The following is a 21,739-nucleotide window of genomic DNA, read 5'->3' as shown; positions in this document are numbered from 1 at the left end:
TTTTTATGCATCAACTTGTGCCTAAAGCAACAATTAATCTACCTTGCAATACAATTAATCTACTTGCATTAAGTAACTAATCTACTTGCAATAAACCATTAGCCTTCTTGCAATAAGTATAACATGCACTTTTTAGAAAGCATTAAATATCCCAAGCCTCAGTCCCAAGACCTCAAACACCTTCAAAGGTGGAGAGAGCTAGCAGGGAATGAGGGTAGGGAAGAGGAAGAAGAAATATTCCATAGGAGAAAGACATAATTCCTCACTTATCATCACTCTTCTTGCTTAGCATACATAATAGCATAGTAATGAAGATGGAGAAGATGTAAAGCTTAAGCATTGAAGCATGGCTCTTGGTTGGATTTGCACTCCATATCCAAGAGTTTTGGTGTAGGCTCTCAACCTCTACTTGCTTGGAGAAGGAGAGGGATTTCTTGCACCTTGTCTAGCACACAATGAGAGTGTTTGTGAGTGTGTGTGGGTGAGTATACCCCCAAAGAAACCCCCTAGATTGCTTGGGTCGACCCCCCCTTGTAGCTCATGCTTGAAGCTCATTGGACCCCTCCAGGCCTAGCCAATCATAAGCAGGAGGCACTACAAGCAGCAAGGGTAGACTTAAGACAAGTGTCCCCCTTTCCCCTTTGAGAGAGAGGACTTGATAAATGCAAAATAAATCAATTAAATCCCCTAAATTATCATTGGACCCCTTGGGTGGCCAACCAATATGCTTCAGGCACACAATGAGGAGGAACTTTACAAGTGTCCCTTTTGCTTTCTTTGTACCATGCATGCCTTGTGTGAGTGTGTGGGTGTTATCTCTCATCCCCCCTCATGTAGGGCTCGCCCCCTCCTTGTAGGGATTGAATCTTTGACTTTTTGACACCTCAACCCGTCATGCATAGGCCCAATTCCCACCACAAACTTGGCCCTTAAGCACTTTAAGCTTGGGCTGGGTTCTCACCTCAAGTGCAACCCTAACATCTCAAGCATGTCAAGCACCTCAAGCATCTCAATCATTAAGCACCTCAAGCATATCAAGCACCTCAATCATCAAGTACCTCAAGCACCTTAGTCATCAAGCATGACAAGCAATACAAGCACCTCGATCTGGGTCGGGTTCCCGCGCCTCAAGCTCAGCCCTAGCTTACCTAAGGTCAAAGGACTTTTACACACATTATTGGAGGTCTTCAATGAAAATAACCCTAAGGTCTAATGCTCCATTGGTTATCCTTGCTCTTTTATAGATCATCTCTCATTTGGGACCCTTCACCAATGGCCCCGTGTTGAGATAGATCTAAAAGCACATGTCTATATCTTAACCCTTGTTCCCGTTTATTCTCCCACATTAAGTGATCAGTTTAATATGAGAAAATCATTTTCTTTGGTTAGATATTAGTTTTTATGACATGTAGGTACACCACCACAAGTGGTGGTAAATACAAATCAAACTCCTTATTATACTCCAAATCCGTATATGACAGCTCCAGCATATATGTTGTAGACTGGTACATCACCACCACCAGCTCTCACAGAAGAGAGGGTAGTCCAATTAATGACAGTCACAGTTGGAAAACTAAAAGAAGAAATTTTGAGTGCTTTAAGACCTCAAACGAAAGAAGTATATGCTATAGCTCAACAAGCAGCAGGCCAGTCTATGAGTGCACCTCCAATGAGATCCAATGTGTGGTGTGGGAAGAGCAACAGTTACGGCCATTTGGCAACTGAATGTCCAACTGCATCAAGGGTAGTGCCAGACCAAGTACGTACACTATTTTGTACCTTTTGTCTAAAAAACAATCATGTGGAAGACAATTGCTTTGTAAAGCAAGCGCATGAACGCCGACAAGCAAAGGCTATGCAAACTAATTATAACTTTATGGATAGGAGCAATATGACTTATGAGATAGGTCCACCACCTCAACCTTTTATGCAAAGGGGCCTGCCTAAAACATATCAACATCAATTACAACAAGAAAGGCAAGGGTTACCCACATAGGGGATACCACCTACGCCAAGGTTATCAGGACAAATGAGGAGAAATTCTCCGTATAGACCTCCATTTCTCCGGAATAATTTTCGATACACTAACCCAAATATGGGGCCAACTAGTCCTGTGGTATGCTATAATTGTCAACAGGAAGGGCATATAGCTCCCTATTGCCCCAATCCTCAAAAAAACCAAGATTATATACCATTATGTCGCATATGTAGCGGGGAGGGTCATTATGAAGATGTATGCCCAAAACGGGTAACTTCATTGACAAAGGGAAACAGAAGGTCGATGAGGGTCCTAGTACTTCTACCAATTTAGTAGAGGTTGAACAAGTACAAGATGCATTCCCTTGTAAACGAAAAGCAAGGAGAGTGACTTTTGCTAAAGAACCTGTGATGGTGGTTGGGGTAGTTACTCAATCTCAAAAGATGGACCATGATAAAGGGTTTATTGTCCTGAATGTGAATAATAAAGTTGGTAACTCTTCTATAAAGGAGTTCGTAGAATCTCCTGAAGAAGCATCAGAGGATCATTCTGTGGATGAATCACAGATTGCTTTTAAGCTATAAGAAAAGAAAGAAATTACAAAAGGTATAGCACCTTTTCCAGAAAGATTACAAGCATCTATAGTTCACAAAAAGAGTGTACCAGATACCTTTAATGTATGGGAGTCTATGAAAGATTGTAAAATATCATTGGACTTGACCATTTTAGTGGAGATATCTCCTCTTTGTAAGATCGAAGCAAATTATATCATAAGCTCGTACATAGGAGAGGGAAGAGAAGAAGCTCTAAAATGACAGAGCCAATTAAAGAAAAAGGAGTTCAAGTAGTAGATATGTTTATGGATCTAGAAGCGCCTACTATTTCCTTGGAAATAGGAAGCCATAGTGTGACGGGAGTGCAATTAGATGGTGGAGCAGCAGTCAGTTTAAAGACTGAGCAAACTATGGGGGAGTTGGGATTGAAACAAGTGGAACCTACGAACATTATTCTACACTTGGTTGATCAACGACGTGTAAAACCCTTAGGGATTTTACAAGGGATCAAGACCATAGTGGCAGGACTTGAATTTCATGTGAGCTACTTGATAGTCTGACCACATTCGTATGGAGCCTCTTCCCCAATATTGTTAGGACGACCTTGGCTTTTTCAAGCCAAGTGTGTGCAAAGTTGGCACAAAGGAGTGATCACTATTGGTCCTTGTGACAATAGAGTAGAATTGCGAGTTGTCTCTAAAGAATTTTTGAGGGAGTATAAAAAATCGACTGTGTCAGAAACAAAAGACAACACAGATTCTAGCGGCGATAAATTAGAGGAGGAAGAAGAAATTAAACAACGCTTCTCATTAGATACGGATAAATATTCTCAATTTCTGCACAATGGTTACCATATGCGGATAGAGGATTAGTCCACTGGGACAATCTCCACATCAGAGAGTGTTGGTAATTATGCCCGTCACCTAGGAATGGGTGAATATGAAGTTCATTATTCTTCAGGTGATGATTTTGATAAGGACATTGCACAATGGATGTCCACCTCAGATGAGTGTTTGGCAAATTGTTTTAATATATCTCTGGAGGATGACTTAAAGAATACGGATAAGTCTGAAGGACAGTCCAATGCATTAGTAGAAGTAAACGCTATCTCGGAACAATTATTAAAAGAGCGTGAGTTAGCAGATGAAGCTATGGCTCAAGTGCTACAAAAAATAGCCCGACTAGAAAGAGAAAAAGGCCAAGCTATTTTAGAGGCTAAGCATAGCAAAGAATTATTGAAGCAATGGGAAGATTATTATGAATAGGAAGGTATGGAAGAACAACCAGAGGAATATGGAACCACTGACGTCTCAGAATTCCAGACTGAGAGCTCTTTCATGTCCGAAGTAACACTGGATACCTATATGGTAAATATAGAGGGCTTGTCAACAAAGAGTTATGAAACTGCGATTGTACCCTATTGTGGGACACAATCGGTGGCTGTTCTGAGTGATACGAAGACTAAAAAGGAAGATCCTGAATCTCTTATAAATAAACACAATTTACTTGAAAATGTTGTTTATAAGGAGGACAAACATCCTCTAATCAGGGCTATATGCCACGAACACAATCTTCCTTTGTATTATCCAAAGATAATTCAACTGTTCAATGGGAAGTGTCAGAAGAAAAAATTTTGACATTGGGAAGCCAATTAAAAGGAGAAGTGTTGGAGCGTTTAAAAGAAGTACTTACAAAGTATCAACATGATTTTGCATGGTCGTATAAAGACTTACGAGGAGTCAAGCCTGAGCTATGTCAACACTATATCGATTTAGAACATGGGGCTCAACCTATTTGTCAACGTCGGCGTCGCACCAATCCTGTTTATGCTGAATTGGTTAAAGCAGAAATAATGAAACTCTTGGAGGTGGTATTTATCTATGCGGTTGCTTACAGTGATTGGTTTTCCCCAATTGTGGTAGTACCCAAGAAAAATAATAAAATCCGTATCTGTGTGGACTATAGAAAACTCAATGGGAAAACTAAGAAAGATCATTTCCCTTTGCCCTTTACCGATCAAGTTTTAGATCGTGTTGCCGGGTATTCCCTTTATTCCTTTATGGATGGGTTCAGTGGCTATAATCAGATTCAAATACATGAAGATGATCAGTCAAAAAATACCTTTACTACTGAATGGGGAACATTTTCTTATTGGGTTATGCCATTTGGGCTATGTAATGCTCCGGCCACATTCCAACGTGTTATGATTGCAGCTTATCAGGATTTTCTACAAAAGTGGATGGAGATTTTCTTAGATGATTTTTCAGTGCAAGGAACTGAAGAGGATATGCTTGAAAAATTGGCCTTAGTGTTTGAACGTAGCATTGAAATGAGCATTTCTTTAAACCCTGAGAAGTTTGTCTTTGGGATAACCAAAGGGATACTATTGGGGCATGTTGTCTCTCGGGATGGCATTACGGTAGATGAGAGTAAGGTTATTAAAATTAAAGATTTGCCAGTACCTCAGAATATTCGTCAACAACTGCGAGGATTTCTAGGGCATGCAAATTACTATAGGAGGTTCATTTTGAACTTTGCTTCAATTGTGGGACCTCTGACAAATTTACTGAAAAAGGATATGGGTTATGTGTGGACTGACAAATGCCAAGTTGCATTTGAGGACATTAAAGACCGGTTGATAAAAGCGCCAATTCTAGTGAGTCCTCATTGGACAAAAGAATTTCATATCCATGCCGATGCATCACATACAGCAGTTGGGGATGTATTATGTCAAGCTGATGATAAGAAGGTTGATCATCCAACCTATTATGCTAGTAGGGTCTTAAGTTACCCTGAAAGAATGCCTGTCTATGGTTTTCTCTGTCGATAAATTTCGACATTATCTATTGGGAAATCATTTTGTATTCTATGTGGATCATGCCGCATTGAAATACTTGTTAAATAAACCAAAGATTTCTGGGAGAGTGATCCGATGGATGTTACTTTTACAATAATTTGAATTTGAGGTAGTTGTACGACCAGGCAAGTCGCATGTGTTAGCTGACCATCTTTCTAGATTACTCACTGATGATGTAGAGAGGGGAGTTGATGATGACTTACCCGATGCTAACCTGTTTCTGGTCGAAAGTCAGCTACCTTGATATGTCGATATAGCTAACTTCCTTAGCACGTCTGAATATCCTCATAAAGCGACTAAGCATGAAAAGAAAAAACTACTTCTTCAAGCCCATCATTATTCATTAATGGGGGGTTTCTTATATCGCTATTTTCATCGTGAAAAAATATATAGACGATGCTTAAGAGAGGATGAGATTTATCAAGTTTTAAAGTCATTACATGATGAGCCTTGTGGAGGCCATTTTGCAAGGGAATTGACTGCACAAAAAGTATTGATGTGGCAGCATATTGGTGGCCGACTGTTTATAAGGACTCCTTTGCACATTGTAAAAAGTGTGATAAATGTCAGCGAGTGGGTCGACCCACTGCTCAATATGCATCGCCGTTAACACCAATACTAGCTTTGAAACCATTTGAGAAATGGGGAATAGATTTTGTAAGACCTATAGATCCTCCATCCTGATATCGTTCTAATCGATGTCTGCACAGACTATGTTACCAAGTGGGTTGAAGCTAAACCTCTGAAAACTGATAGAGCCTTAGATGTGGCTAAGTTCCTCTATGAGGATATCATTACAAGATTTGGTTGTCCATTAGAGCTGGTTAGCGATCGAGGATCCCATTTCCTCAATGACACTATTAGGGAATTGACCGAGCTCTATAAATTTAAACATTGAAAGTCTACACCTTATTATCCACGTGAAAATGGGCAAGTGGAAGTTACCAACAGAATTCTGGGTAACATTTTAACAAAAACAATAGCTGATAATCGCCGTGATTGGGATGAATGATTACCAGAAGCATTATGGGCTTATCGCACCACTTTTAAGGTAACAACACAAAATACACCCTTCACTTTAGTTTATGGTGTTGAAGCCATATTCCCAATCGAAAAGGAGATTCCAACCTTAAGGGTTTCCTTATCTACTAGACTTGGTGAGGAGGAATCTTTAAAAGATAGGCTGTTTACCTTGACTAAACTTGACGAGATGCGCTTGCTAGCCTTACAAAGTCTTGAGGCTATGCAAAAGCGACGCAAAGCTTGGCATGATCGCCATATTAAAGTTCGGAAATTTAAAAAAGACGATAAGGTGTTAATTTATGATAGTTGTTACTATAAATTTCTTGGGAAACTGCAGATACGATGGCTAGGTCCTTTTAACGTACTTTGGACCTTCACTAATGGGTCCTTGTTAGTTCACAACATTGACGAAGCTTTAGATCCTTTTAAAGTCAATGGTCTGAGAGTGAAACATTATTTCACTTAGTTTTCTATTAACAAAGAAAAAATTAAAAAAATGACATAAGGGTAAAACAATGAAAAAAAAAGGGGGGGGGGGTTGTAGTTGTAGTAGCAGTTTGTTTATTTCATACTTGCTTTGGAATGAGTGTTAACAATGGTTATTCTATGTCAGGGATTATTGCCTCGTCCACCACCACACCCATTCCAGTCCATCTACTTGGTGAGTCATGGAAACATCTCTAGACTATTTGTTTGTTGTGTTTAGACCTTTCATCTATGGGTTAGGCATAGAGACTATTGTGTGCACGATTGATGATATATATGAAGTAGAATGGCTATTACGATGGTGGGCCATGGGTTTTGACTTAGAGGTGCATGATTGGGACTATTTACGGTTTTTGATTACGCTCTTCGAGTATTTTTGTGAAAATGACCCTATAGCATTCATGGAGATGTTTCTTGTGTTAGATGAGGACATCATGGTTGACCCCCTCGAAGATTTGGAGTTTATTACTCTTGATGATGAGAATGAGGGGGTACCCTTGGGATTACCTAGGGGATTATATCATGTATTATTGCCTAGACAACATCTGACAGTTCAATATGGCCAGGCTTTACCCTATGGAGGGGGTCTTCAGCATGTAGCACCTTTTGGCTTAGCCAATGCACCTGCACTATTCCATCATATGTAGCGAGAGGCTTAAAAAAAAAAACAAAAACAAAAACAAAACCACAAAAACACAAAAAAATTAAAAAGTTTCACAAAATCCGAAAAGAATCATTTCTTTTATGCTTGATTTCTTTCGTTTTATTGAAAACAAAACACTAAAAAGAAAAACAACAACAAAAACAAAACAAAACAAAAACCCATAAAAATTAGGAGTAGGATAACTACATTCCTTTAGGGGGAGTGTAGTCTAATCTTTTTGCAAAACCGAGCAATTTTGCGGAGAAGTACCTGCTACAAATTGGAGTTGACTGTCAAAGCTATCTCTGGGGATGTAGCTCTAAAGTGAGCATTTTCAAGCAGATTAACCAGGTGGTTTACTTCTACCTATACTGTTCAGTTATTTAGTTTTGATTATTTGTGTGCTTGCTATAATAGATGTGTCAGTGACAAGTTAGTACAACACTATTCATAGTTATATTAGACTTGTTAGCTTAGGGGGTTTATATGTTCTTTTTAACTTTCCTTTATCTAGACTTAGCAATCACTGACCGGTGACCAAGCTGTTAATGGCTGAGAAAGGTAGTCAAGGTAATTATTTAATAGAATCACTTTAGCTAAACTAGTTTTGGGAAATATATTTATCCTCTTCATGGTGATCTAACGATCCCTTAGAAGTGATGTAGGTCTCTGTGGGTTGGGAGTATGGACCTTTAAACTCTAGATTATGTTCGGTATGCTAGTTAATTTACACTAGTGATGAGCCAAGGGAAGAATAAAACAAAACTTATATGTTATATGTTGTGTGACTGTCGCCGTACAAGTTTGGTAGGCATGTGGGTCCACTTTGTCTCTAGTGATAGAGCCACGAGCCGTAGCCAGGTTTTGTACGGGGTGGAAGTGTAAGTGCTAATAATTCTTGCTCGACGCACAAAAGAGTGGAATGTGTGCGGAAAAAAAAAACAATCAAGTCTGATGTGACTTACTAAAAATCAAAATAAAAACAAAAACAAGAAAAAGAATGCATGAAAAAAAAAACACTAAAAACTTGGGAATTCAAAAGAAGGTAAATAGATTAAAGGCGATGACTTCCACTTAGATGTGAATACCGTATAGTTTCTATAATATAGGGCTTAATTGGTTTACCTCTATAGAGATCTAGCACCATGGAGGGGGCTCGTTCTTGTTATTAAACAGTAATAAATTTATGGTCTTGCCTAGGGCGGTTTATAGTTATTCCATTAACTAGTCACTTTATTATTAATTTTAGTTGCTAAAGGTGAGGTTTAGGTTTGTGATTTTTAAATCTCTGTAAATGCTAGTTAGTGAGGGTATATACGTTTCCTGGGCCCAACATGTTTATATAACTATGTCTAGTGTTTATTAATTTGTCCTCACTGAGTTGTCACTGACTGACTGATTAATGGTTTTATTGTTGAAACAAATCCTTGTTTTAAATCAAGTAAAAATGGACAGACTACTGGTGTTAGTGTCATGTGTTTCAGATTTTATGCTCACGAGGGCGTTCGCAGTTAAGGAGAGGAGCTAGTTATTTTTCAAAGTGTGGATGCCAAGCTTGAAATGTTGCAGCAAGTCAAGAAGTTTTCGGCAATGTCCAAGTTATTTACTTTTTCGTCGAGGATGGCTTCAAATTTTAGTGTGGGGGGAATGTAGACCCATCAATCTACACCAAAATTGTAAACTTTTGACATTAATTTGGGAGCCTGCATGGGCATATTAGGAGCATATGTATGTAAATCACTGCATCATAATGCTTGTTTAGTATGATTTTATGACTGTTGCATATAAATGTCATTGAAATTTGAATGATTGGTCATTGTTTTGCGGGAAGCTTATAATTAAAGTGTCAAGCATGAGCGCCATATTGAGAGAGAGGGTCGTAGGCCGCAAGGTTACTGAATATGAAGTTTAAGGAGAGAGAAAGTGAAAGAAGCCAACTTTATTTTGGGCAGATAACGAGAGAGAGAGAGAGAGACGAGCCGTGAAGAAGGGTTTTCGGTTTCTTTGCCGAGTGGGTTGAAAATTAGAGGAAAGGCGAGCCCTGTTCTGCAGTGAATCGAAGTGAGAGAAGAAAAGAGTTTTAACGTCCTAGGAAACTATCCCAAGAGACCTTAAAGATCTAGCGGAAGAGAGTTAAACTCAAGATGAGAAGAACTCGAGAGGGGCCGAGTGCAGTAGTTTAGGAAATAGCCAAGGGTTGCGAGCAACATGGGAAGCGAGAGAGTTTGGGGACCGCGAGTAGAGGCTGAGTCGAAGGGAGCCGAGTCGAGGTTTCTAGACAAGATTTCGAGAGCAAGGGTGAGAATAGGCTTTAAAGATAAGAAGTCATTAAAAAATGAATTTGAAAAAAATGTTTTTTGTCCAGAGAAACTACGAAGCAGTTAGAGAAGGGGTCGCTGGAGAGAAGTGGGGAGTCGCGAGAGCAGGAGTTGGTTGGAGAGATAGCGTTTCTTGCTAGGGGAGAGCTTGAGAGTGGCGCAGCAGTACATGATAGAGAGAGAGAGAGAGAGAGAGAGACAGTTTAGTGCTGGGTGTTTAGTGAGAGAAAGTAGGAGAGAGAGAGATTTCGGTTAACTGATTGTGTGCATCGAATTGCTTGAGAGATTCCCTGATGTGTGTCTGTGTGTAAGTGTATGTGTTACTTGTTGCCTATATAGTATAGCGCTACACAGAGAAACTGAGAGGGAGAGAAAAACGCTGCAGGGCATAGCTAGAGAGAGGGTCACCTGCAGAGGTCGCGAGGCAGAGCCGAGAGGGATGGCGCGAGCATGGAAACCAGAGGTCGTTTCTGTGTGTGTGTGTAGAGAAAGCGAGAAGAGATAGAGAAGGTTTTCTTGTGTTGGTTTGCGAGCTAGCCAGGAAGGAGTAGGCGCTTCTCTGTGTTCAGAACTAGAGAGAAAGATCACTTCACTAGGTTGGAGCCGAGAAAGAAAGAGCGAGAGAGAGATTTCAATGCAAGAAAGAGAGAGACGATAATGATTTTCTGTGTGAGCGCTGCCTGTGTGTGTTATTGAGATTAGAGAGAGAGAGAGAGAGAGAGAGAGTAAGTTTTCTGCTTCTGTAGCGCATGATTAGTGAGAGAGCTAATATGCAAGCTTGCGAGAGAAGGAAGCGCAGAAAGGGCTATCGTGCATGGGAAATGAGAGAGAGGGACTAGAGAGAGAGACAGAGGAGTATTATTGCCTGCTAGCATTTGTGTGTAGGGGGAGAGCATTTGAGAGCCTGCGAGGGTAGTAGGAGAGGGAGTAGTATGAGTGTGTGGGTCCTCTGAAGTGAGGGAGAGAGAATCAATACCTGTAGCGCAAGTTAGAGATAAAGGCTGCCATAGTAGCGTAGAAGCTTTGGAGTGGAGAGAGAAAGAAAGAGCCCTCATTGTGCCAGTATGAAAGAAGTAGAGAGAGAGAGAGAGAGAGAGGCTGTTGCATTAGCGCTATTAGGTTGATTGCCTGTGTGCGTAGTGAGATAGAGAGAGAATAAATACCTTGTTGAGTGAGAGTGAGAGAAAGAGAGAAAAATTTGGAAAGAAAATTCAAAATCTTGCTGCGGAGTGACTCACTTTCAAGTGAGAGGAGCCGTTGCTCGATTTCGGATGGAGACAGAAAGCAAAACCCTCGAAATGAAAAGTTAAAATTCACTGGTTAGTTTTTCTTGATTTCCAAACAAGTTCATAACACTAGAAAGAGGTATTGCTAGTTTCATTATTTGCATTGCTAGTTTCATAATTGAGAACAAATCTGATCGTTTGGGAATGAAATGTTGCATATTGTTGCGTGATTGATAGCATTTGGGAAGGGGAATTGAATCATTGACATTTTTTGGCATTTCAATGGAAATTTATATTTTATGAGATTATTATGGTGTTTTTTATTGAAAAGTTTGCAAATATATTCAGTGATTCTAGTTGAAATGTTCATTAATCTGAAATCCAACGAGTGATTGATTTGTTTTATGAGTCTAGAATGTGTGAGTTTTGAACTCTAGAGGTCAAGTAAATGTCTAAATGATTGCGTGTTGATAAATTTTGGTTAAAAACTCCATTAGAAATGTATATAGGAACTCAGATTTTAACCATAAATAGCATATCTAGAGATGTATACATGAGAAATAGTGCATATTAGAGAGTTGGACTACGAAACTGGGAGGGCAGACATATTTGGACTACGAAGCATAGCAAAGTAAGTGAAATACAATCGCATAATCAGAAAATTGCTAAAAGGAACTTGAAATTAGTCGCAAATATATGGAAAATTAGTGCACGTTTAGGTTATTTAGGGGACCGTTGGGTTTGAACGTTATTTAGAAGACTTGGAAGGCGACGTTCAGTATAGCTGGAGTAGAGTGTTACACTGGCAAATGGAAGTCACTTGCAGTTGCCATGGGTATGCATCGACTGGCGCTTGTTTGAGCCCATTGTCTTGTATTGTACATTACTTGTGGCCGAAAACCCCAGTCTACAATACCAAAGTGCTCAAATCCGACCTCGGATGAGCAGTTTACGGCCAAAACAGACTCCAAAATGAGCAAAAACACAGTTGCGGCTGTTCCTCCTCTTATCTCCACCTTTTTTCTGGTCTTCTCTCAATTTTTTCAGTTCCCACACTTAGCTTTATTAGTTGGGTACTCTTGGCCTTTTAGATGACCTCAAACGAACCCCGAACAGGCCAAAAACTGCCCTCACAATGCATAGTTGTCACCCTGTTGCATCCATCCGCACACCTGGCACTCAACTTTTTCCAATAATGCATCCCGCCACCACATGAAGTGGCCCCAAAATATGGTCCTCATGATTACCTCTCTGCATAATTATCACAAGAAAACACCCACGTTGTGTCCATACTTATCCACGTGCAAATATTGACCCCATTCGACCTCCTGATGCCACTGGATGCCATCTGGCGCACCTGCTTACCTCATTTCGTCGGCCCGCGGATAGCTTCTTCGAGAAGTTTTACGTGCTACCAAATCCTCATTATTATAGAAAAAACACACTGATACTGGTGATAGTGAAAATCGATGCACTATGTACATGCTGTCCTACCTGTACACATGTGGCCCCCACGTAACCACCTGGCTCTGGAAAATAGGAAATCCTTTATTCGATGCACCATGCATGGGTATGTACATATACGCAATCCCTTGCTCCAAAAAACTCCTAACAACATGAACCAAGAGGTGGAGTTGACTAAGTATAACCGATCGAGGAAATGCATCCTCAATCGCACACACAGTTTTTGTTGCAAGTGTTTGAACAACAGGGATAGCATCTATTTCAATTTCCTTGGAGCTCACAAATCTGCAAGAAAACACACAAGAATACACTAAGTGCTAGTTGAGGCTATTGTGTACATAAAAAAGTGTAGCTGAGTGGAGTCTTGTGGTGTACCTTACTAGCTCTCCAATTTAAAAAAAAGCATCCCTCATTTTCTTGTCTTGGCATATGCACATACTCACCGGAAGAATGAATCACAATGTAAATTAGAGTAAGAGAAAGTGAGAGAAAGTCATATACACAAATGACATGTGTCCTAAAAAAACAAACAATAGAGAGAGGGAGTTACCTGAAGCATCTTGTGCCAATCATGGGACTTCAACCATACAATTGAACGGCTCCACCTTTTTTCGCTTTTGTGAAATCTACCTTTAGCGACCTCACATATCCTATTGGTGTGCAAATAGACGCAATGGTACCCTTCACTTGGTCTAATTCTTTTTTGGATAGTATCCATGGAACTTTAGGAATCAAAATCTTCCCATTGGGGCCGCGGTATGGAGTAGCTGAGGTGGAGAGACGTTTCAAGACCCTCAAATCCTCGCTCGCCCCCAATGAGTCCTTCTTGCCAATTCTCTCCCACACACACAAACACACACACAAACACACTACGATCAAAGCACACACAAACATATACACACACACCAGACATATGCATTTTATTTGGATCAATTGCGGAGATGGTTTTGGAGTGGGGGTTATCCACAAGCGACATTGGACGCTCAACCTCGTTGGCAACCAACTCTTCAATGTATGGTAAAAACCTAATCTACCTCCCGTTTCCCTATTGTTTTCTACCTCCACACATATACACACTTGTGCACACACATAAACACACACACAAAAATGGAAATAGAAAAAATGTATCAATTGCACATACCTCCTTCATTTGTAGGGATTTACGAATATTGTGCAAAGTAGAGCTTTCTTTTCTCCTTATGATTGTTGTGATGAACATGCAGTAATAATGTTTGTTGTTCATTAGGGCCAATTTGGATGAGATAAGGGTTGTTTAGGGTTACTCTATTCTTGATCTAGGGGTCAAGGAGGAGCCACATTTCCAATAGTATGGAACTTTTGTACACGTGTCAATATCTCCTTCACTGGCTTTTGGAATATTTAGCACTATTTTAGCCATAACTTTTGCATATGAAGTCCCAATTTAGTGCTCAAATGGTCCATGGGTGGCGCTTGATGAGATCTATCCAATGAGTACCCATGTTGAATAGTTTTGGTAAGATCTTCATGGTCTTTTTTAGGTTGCTCCTTTTTAGATCCTTACACAACCCTTTTTTCATCCAAACTGGCCCTAATGTGGCGTGTGATTAGTTCATAGGTCACTATAAGAGTATTATTCTATGACCGCTAACATTGCCACAAAAAAACAAAGGAAATTGGAGAGAAAAAAAATTGCATACGCGGCAATAACCACAGCTCATAATGCGGTAGTGATTTGGAAGCAATGAGCGCGGTAATAGCAGCAATAATATTCTCGTTTCTATTACCGCGTCTATTGCCATTGTTATTACCGCCCTAGTTACCGCTAAACGGTCGTTCGAAAATAAAGGTGCTCATTTGAGCCACCCAAAATTAGGTGGCCCAAATGAGCACTTTTATTTTTAACCTGCATAAAACAATAAAACATTAATTTTGTTTGAAAGAGTATAGAAAAAAACCAAAGAAATAAAATTGAATTTACTTTACCTTGACAATTTAATGTGTAGAAGATTAACTATTTAAAAAAGTTACAAATAAAATATAAACAATTGTATATACATTGTGCTACATTAGGACTTTACAAAAGTTTGGATAAATATTTTTCTATGTAATCCTCCTCGTTTTTGTCGTCGTCCAAAAGCATCTATCTTTGATCACCTTGACTCTACATAAACCCAAACCAAATTAAACAATTATGAACATCTCAAAACAATTGATACCAAATTACTTGTTTAAACTTACCGCTTGTAGTGATCCAACCACTGCGTTAAATTTCTCGCGAGAGATGTGGTTGTTCTCAAACAACCATCGCCAACTATCAAGTTCTGTATGTCTCTCTCGATACTTGACCATCTCTCTGGTTGGTCGAGTAAGAGTGATATTTTCCTAAGTTAGCAATAAAAATAATAAATCATCAACTACAATCTTTATAATCACCGATTTAGATTAAAATTTAATCAATCTTACATATTTGTCCTTCCAGGATGCCTTGCCTCCTGATCCATAGTGCGTGAGAGTTTGCCTAGCGGGAGCTTTACGTTGTTGTCTGTAGGTTGAGCCCGTCGCAGCCTGATATCTCTTTTCGTGCATTTCCCAGTCCCACTCCGCATCTTCCATGTTGCCACCGCGATAGCTCCTGTCTGGATCTCTAACCTGGTTGGCTCCTACGCACCGTACACTCGACTGCTTGTTTTTCAAAAATGTTTATATGTAGCCCTCCAACCATTATTGTGAAAAGCGTTGATCGGGGACATTTAGAAATCTAGCATGCAACACATCCTCAATGTAGCGTGCATGATCGGGCAGTTGTGTTGAGATGTCGAGCTCTACATCTTGAGCTGGCATCCACTACGGGTCTTGGCCGCTTACGACATTTACTCACTGGCACGTTAGGTGACCGACACGGAGGATCTCCGCCAGTGATTCTACAGCTAGACTACACCTATAGTGCCAGCCTAGTACGCTTCTAGCGAGTTCGCACTTAGTGACCGCATGTACATATGTGCTACTTTTCAGTTTTAGCACTTAGTCATTTTGTACTCTCTTTTCTGTACGAAGGAGAAGAAGCTTTCCATCTCTATGTGGTGTGTGCTTGTCTTGTGTAGCTCTCTTGCATCCTCTTTCTTTACATGGTATCAGAGCCTGGTGCAGATAAGAGAGGCTAAGAGAGCAAGAGCATCACAATCCCTTCGTTCGCGTTCGAAAAATTTTGGGGGTTTTTCGTACAAGTTTCTGAATAGGTCTCCAAAGTGCAGTATACAGATATTTATTGTACAAGTACAGTGGTTGTATGTACGCTTGATTGTGGACACTCGTTGAGTGTAGAAAGCGTTACAGGTACCACGATAGCAGGTTCAGTAGATTTGCAGGTTTTTGCAGATTGCAGCTATTTTGTCTTAGTGCTTCAAGATGTCTGACGGTTTCAGTCAGATTGTCACTGAGAAGCTTGAGAAAAATAACTACCTTGCATGGAAATTCAGAATAACAAATTTCCTAAAAGGAAAAGGTTATTGGGACTATGTAGAAGGAGACAATGAAAAGGAACCAGAGATTCCCGAGGCAAATGCTACAGCAGAACAAAGGAAAGCTTTGAGGCACTGGCAACAAGGACAGAGAAAAGTGATGTATTGGCTTTCTATGAGCATCACAGATGGCATGATGGGCTATCTATAGGATGATGAAACCCCCGCCATTGCATGGAAAAACTTAGGCAGAGTGTTCGAGGTGAACACCAAGGCCAAGAAGCTTCAACTAAAGTCGGAGCTAAATCAAGTTAAGAGGAACAACCTCTCAATCAATGATTATGCCTTGAAGATCAAGAGTATCATTGAGGCTCTTGGATCTATTAAAGTCTCAGTGGAAGAGGATGACATTGTCCGTGCATGCTTGGATGGTCTAGGAGATGAGTATGTACATTTCAGGTCTTCCATGAATACAAGAGACGACATCCCCGTGTTCCAAGATTTGATTTCTATGCTTATTCTTGAGGAGAAGAACCTTGACACATCTTCTTCTCATGGCAGAAATAATTCTGAACAGGCCTTCTATTCTAACTCCAACAGAGGTAGAGGTAGAGGTCGTGGTCGAGGCCCAAGGGGTTGCAAGGGCCAATTTCAAGAAGATCAATCAAATCAAAACAATATAGGTGGCAGGGGAAACCAGTCTCAAGGCAGGGGGAGTCAAAGAGGTCATGGTGCAGGATCAAGCAGGTAGCAACATACTGCAGATAGCAGAGAATGTTGGACTTGTGGTGAAAGCGGTCACATGTCACGTGACTGTCCAAAGGGAAAAGCAAGTGGAAAGAGAGAACAGGGCAACTATGCATCTACTAGCAGAGATGCAGATGACAGCAAAAACGAGCGCATGTTTGTTATGCAGCATGTAATGAATACAATGACTACAAAGAATTCCACCCAAGATGATGTTTGGTATGTGGATTCAGGTGCCTCTAATCACATGACGTCTCGTGGAGAGTGTTTTAGAGATATGCGCAAACCAGATGTGTCAGGCTATGTGGATACAGGAGATGACGCAGCTCACCCCATCGCTCATGTAGGGGACATACCTCTAAATACGAAGAGTGAGAAATCAAAGTACTTAGCAGATGTACTTCATGTCCCAAACATTACAAAGAATCTCATTTCTGTTGGAAAAATGGTTGAGCAGGGTTTGCAAGTTCGCTTCAATCCCAATGGGTGTTATGTAGAAGATTTCCAGAATGGCTGTAAGCTGATCACAGAGGGTAAATGTGTGGGCAAAATGTTTACGCTGAATGTAGACATGCCTGAGGTAAAAGCTGCATTATTTGCACAGGGCACAGGTGTTGTGGCTGATGTTGACATTTGGCACAAACGCATTGGCCATGTCAATGAGCAGAGATTGTGCATCATGCAATCAAAATAGATTGTAAAAGGTTTGCCAAAATTCAAGGTGGATGGTGTGCATAAAGTCTGTACAGCATGCCAGTTTGGAAAACTGTCAAAGGGCTCATTTCCACATGAGCGCAATGTATGTAAAAAGCCACTTGAGGTGGTGCACACAGATGTTTGGGGTCCAACCGATACTGCAAGTATACATGGTTGCAGGTATTATGTCTCTTTCATTGATGACCATACAAGGAAAGTATGGGTCTACTTCATGCGTAACAAAAGTGAAGTGTTTGGTCACTTTCAGGACTTCAAAGTCATGATTAAGAAGAAGACAGATATGCAAATCAAGACATTCAGGTCAGAGGGAGGGGGAGAGTACTTCTCCAACGATTTTTGAGATTTTCTGCGAATGCATGGTATACGCAGGCAGTTTACATGCAAATATACTCCACAACAGAATGGGGTCGCAGAAAGGAAAAACAGACACATTGCAGAGGTTGCACGTGCATTGATGAATGAGAAGAACATGCCTCATCATTTCTGATTTGAAGCTGTAAATACAGTTGTGTACATTATGAACAGGACACCTACAGCTGCGGTGCATGATGTAACGCCTGAGGAAAAGTTTACAGGTACAAAGCCTGATTTGGCACACTTGAAAGTGTTTGGCTGCATAGCTTACGTGCATGTACCAGATGAGTTGCGTAGGAAATTGGATCCTAAAGCAGAGAAATGTATTCTTGTAGGATATTCCCTTGAACAAAAAGGGTACAGGTGCTACAATCCTACTACACGAGAATTACAAGTGACCAGAGATGTAGTCTTTGATGAGATGAGCAACTGGTACATTAATGCACATGGCACTATTGGGGCTGATGTAAAAGATGATGTGGTTGTACAAAATGTGAGGCCACAGTCATAGGTTTTGAGTGGACCACAAGAGTCGTCTTCTCGTGGCTCTGTTGAGAAGCCATGGAATGGTAGACTACGTACGCAGGTTACTCCACCAGCAGGTACTTGGAATGTATCACGAAAAAGAAAGGAAAAGGTTGATGAACCTCCCTTTATGGTTGATGCATCATCAGGGTTTTCACATGTAGACATGGATTCAGATGGTTCTGAACAAAGTCTTGATGAGGAATTTGGAATCCCGGCTGTCAGGACATACACTTGGTGTAAGGAAAGTACAAGAAGATGCTAGAGGTCAAAGGAGTGACCCAGGACCGTGCAGATCTAACAGAGTCAGAAATCCAGTTCAGAAATTGACTTATGATGGGTATCTAGCGCATCACCAAGCCTACATGGCTAAGGTGATATAGGATGTGGAGCCCACATGTTTTGAGGATGCAGTTGGAAATGTGCATTGGGATGACGCAATGAATGAAGAAATGGCTGCATTGGAAGCAAACGACACATGGGAGTTGGTGCCATTGCCAAGTGGCAAGAAAGCTATTGGTTGTAAATGGGTGTATAAAACCAAGCATAAGGCTGATGGTAACATTGAGCATCACAAGGCAAGGCTGGTCGCAAAGGGCTATGCATAGACGTATGGCATAGACTATGAGGAGACCTTTGCTCTAGTGGCAAAGATGACGACTGTGAGAGTTGTCATAGCAGTGGCTGCATCTAGAGGATGGATTATGAATCAAATGGATGTAAAGAATGCCTTCTTGAATGGTGAGTTGCAAGAGGAAGTGTATATGGATCAGCCACCAGGTTATGTCGATCCAGGTTACCCAGATTATGTATGCAGACTTCTCAAAGCTTTGTATGATTTGAAGCAGGGCTCTAGAGCATGGTATGATAGGATTTCCAAGTATCTTGTTAGTATTGGTTTTAGGAGAGCTCATGTTGATCATTCACTCTATGTACGTGAGAGTGATGTGGGGATTGTGGTCATTACCATATACGTAGATGACCTTATTATTGTGAGTGACAATGCTATGGAGATTGACCATGTGAAGGGTCTTCTCAAACAGGAGTTTGAAATAAAAGATTTGGGCGAGTTGCGCTACTTTCTTGGCATTGAGGTGATCAGGACTCCAGAGGGTGTATGGCTGTCACAGAGACAGTATGCTTTGGACATGTTGTCAAAGTATGGTATGGTTGATTGTAAGCCAATTTCTATTCCCTTGGATGTGAATGCAAAGCTGAGTGCAGAGAAGGGTGATGTTGTTGAGGATGTCAAGATGTATAGGAAGATTGTGGGTAGTCTAATCTACTTGACTATCACGAGGCCAGACTTGAGCTACACAGTAGGCTTGGAGAGTCAGTTCATGCATCTTTCAAGGAAGCCACATTTGGATGGAGTACGACGCACACTTCGGTATGTGCAAGGGACTCTTGACTACGCATTGTTCTATGCAGCAGATGTGTCATTAGCATTGTATGGGTATACAGATGCAGATTGGGCAGGTAGCATTGTTGATAGGAGATCTACGAGTGGCTTCATGCTCTCTTTTGGGAGTGCTGCTGTTACTTGGAGTAGCAAAAAGCAGCCTACGGTTGCTTTATCACGCACAGAGGCCGAGTACAGAGGTGCAGCAGTTGCGACATGCGAGGTAGCTTGGCTACGCACATTACTTGAGGACTTGGGAGTGCAAGTGGACCAGCAGATTGTCATCCATTGTGACAACCTCAGCAGCATGCATTTGGCTAGGAACCCAGTGTTCCATGCCAGGAAAAAGCACATAGAGGTCCATTACCACTACGTTCGAGAGTGAGTGTCGGCGGGCGACATCGACTTGGTCTACGTCAGCGACATGCAGAGCTCAAGGGGGAGTGTTGAGATGTCGAGCTCTACATCTAGAGCTGGCATCCACTACGGGTCTTGGCCGCTTACGACATTTACTCATTGGTGCGTTAGGTGACCGACACGGAGGATCTGTGCCAGTGATTCTACAACTGGACTACACTTATAGTGCCAGCCTAGTAGGCTTCTAGCGAGTTCACACTTAGTGACCGCATGTACATATGTGCTACTTTTCAGTTTTAGCACTTAGTCATTTTGTACTCTCTTTTCTGTACGAAGGAGAAGAAGATTTCTATCTCTGTGTGGTGTGTGCTTGTCTTGTGTAGCTCTCTTGCATCCTCTTTCTTTACAAGTTGGTCTCTAAACTTTACAAAATAGTTCTTATACGTTGAATGTATAAGAATTTGAAGATGGCGTCAAAATGGCTTGTCATACAAAAAACCACCTCTCCGCCATATTTTACCTTGTAGTAGCACCCATGCGTATCTTGCATGGGTGCGTGAGTATCCTCGTCCTCTGCGGTAAGGGTGGCACGCTCTAAAATAGGGGGCTTCCTTCCCCTGCCACTATCAAAACAAGTGAAGCCACAAGATCCGCAGGCACTTTATCTCTCCCGACGCTCGCAGACGAGTGTCAACGCGCTCCGCTAGAGGAAGTTTGTCGACGGTGTTCTAGCAAAGCACAAGTGGAATGGAGTGGAGTAGGACCCTGTGATTCCATGGGAGTGGGACCTTCGATGGAAGGGGAGTAGGATGATAAGAAGGGGCCGTAGACTAAGGTGCCATCGGTGCGAGGCTCTGGAGGTAAAGAGTCCCTCCGTGACTCCCCCGTGGTGTGGACTACATAGAACACCGTAGGACGCAAGCTGCTGCAGATTGTAGCGGCCAAACAATCCCTCTCGTACGGAGGTACTGGTCTCACAAATAGAGAGCCCGTTGTAGGTCTCGATCTACGATCGGTGGAGGAACCTGCGTAGAGTAGTTGTAGGATGGTCATGGCTGCAAATAACAAAAATAAACCTATGACATGGTTTAGGGTTAACTAGCCAGAAACAATCTTTATTACTTTTCTTGTTTTGACCGCCTCAAGACTTGGGTCCACTGAGGCAATGTCCACCATGCGTAGGAACCCACCTGGATGTGAACCAACCAAAAGAAGAGTAAGATGTTTGCTTCCCTCTAGGTGGTCTCTCGTCTGACATCTACATTACAAAGAGCAATACGAGATTTATCTTTTCCCCCTACTCACTCATCGATAGACACATACACAAGTATATTAGCACACAAGCATGTAGATACATATACATAGTAGTAGACCTAAGTAGAGGCTAGTAGTGCCAAAGGTCACGTGACACCTCTTTAGATATCATCACAATTTCAACCATGGTAAACCCAAAGCTTCGTTGCAGTAATCCATGCATGAATGGATCAATGACCGCAACGCCACAAATAAAAAAGGACTATACCCAAAAGGAAGCATCTAACCTTTGGGTGCTATGCTCCCATACTTAGTGCATACATACATGCATAAACAAATGTATATGTACACACAAATATATTTACATTTACATAATGTAGCCATCGTTTTCTGT

At 41.2% G+C, this 21,739-nt stretch overlaps 2 pseudogenes; both read left to right on the top strand.

The window, feature by feature from the left end:
• The first annotated feature begins 2,095 nt into the window (after window positions 1–2,095).
• On the top strand, window positions 2,096–3,404 carry LOC147464582 (uncharacterized; annotated as a pseudogene).
• Window positions 3,405–6,315: 2,911 nt separating this feature from the next.
• Window positions 6,316–6,878, top strand: LOC147464581 (uncharacterized; annotated as a pseudogene).
• Window positions 6,879–21,739: the final 14,861 nt, after the last annotated feature.

The sequence above is a fragment of the Adiantum capillus-veneris genome, chromosome 1 (genome assembly GCF_014529385.1).
Source record: "Adiantum capillus-veneris isolate H3 chromosome 1, ASM1452938v2, whole genome shotgun sequence".
NCBI classification, from domain to species: domain Eukaryota; kingdom Viridiplantae; phylum Streptophyta; class Polypodiopsida; order Polypodiales; family Pteridaceae; genus Adiantum; species Adiantum capillus-veneris.
Note: the sequence above shows the minus strand (reverse complement) of the source record. Positions and strands in the feature narration are given on the sequence as shown.